Genomic DNA, 352 nt, shown 5'->3' with positions numbered 1-352 from the left:
CCGTTTTAGACAACACAGAGAGGATCCACTTTAGACAACACAGAGAGGATCCGTTTTAGACAACACAGAGAGGATCCGCTTTAGACAACACAGAGAGGATCCGCTTTAGACAACACAGACAGGATCCGTTTTAGACAACACAGAGAGGATCCGCTTTAGACAACACAGAGAGGATCCGTTTTAGACAACACAGAGAGGATCCGTTTTAGACAACACAGAGAGGATCCGTTTTAGACAACACAGAGAGGATCCGTTTTAGACAACACAGAGATACACTACTGGTCAAAAGTTTGGAGTCCCTCCCAAATGTCCACTGGACTCCATTGTAGACAGACTACCAGCTGAGATCAGG

The 352-nt window shown here is 45.7% G+C and overlaps 1 long non-coding RNA gene across 1 annotated transcript in view; it reads left to right on the top strand.

Annotated features, from left to right (window-relative positions):
* LOC117940111 overlaps positions 1–352 on the top strand; it is a 1,412-nt gene that overhangs the window by 649 nt on the left and 411 nt on the right. The window lies entirely within an intron of this gene.

This window comes from Etheostoma cragini, unplaced genomic scaffold (assembly GCF_013103735.1).
Source record: "Etheostoma cragini isolate CJK2018 unplaced genomic scaffold, CSU_Ecrag_1.0 ScbMSFa_1714, whole genome shotgun sequence".
Taxonomy (NCBI): domain Eukaryota; kingdom Metazoa; phylum Chordata; class Actinopteri; order Perciformes; family Percidae; genus Etheostoma; species Etheostoma cragini.
The sequence above is the reverse complement of the archived record's forward strand: the minus strand, read 5'-3'. Positions and strand labels throughout refer to the sequence as shown.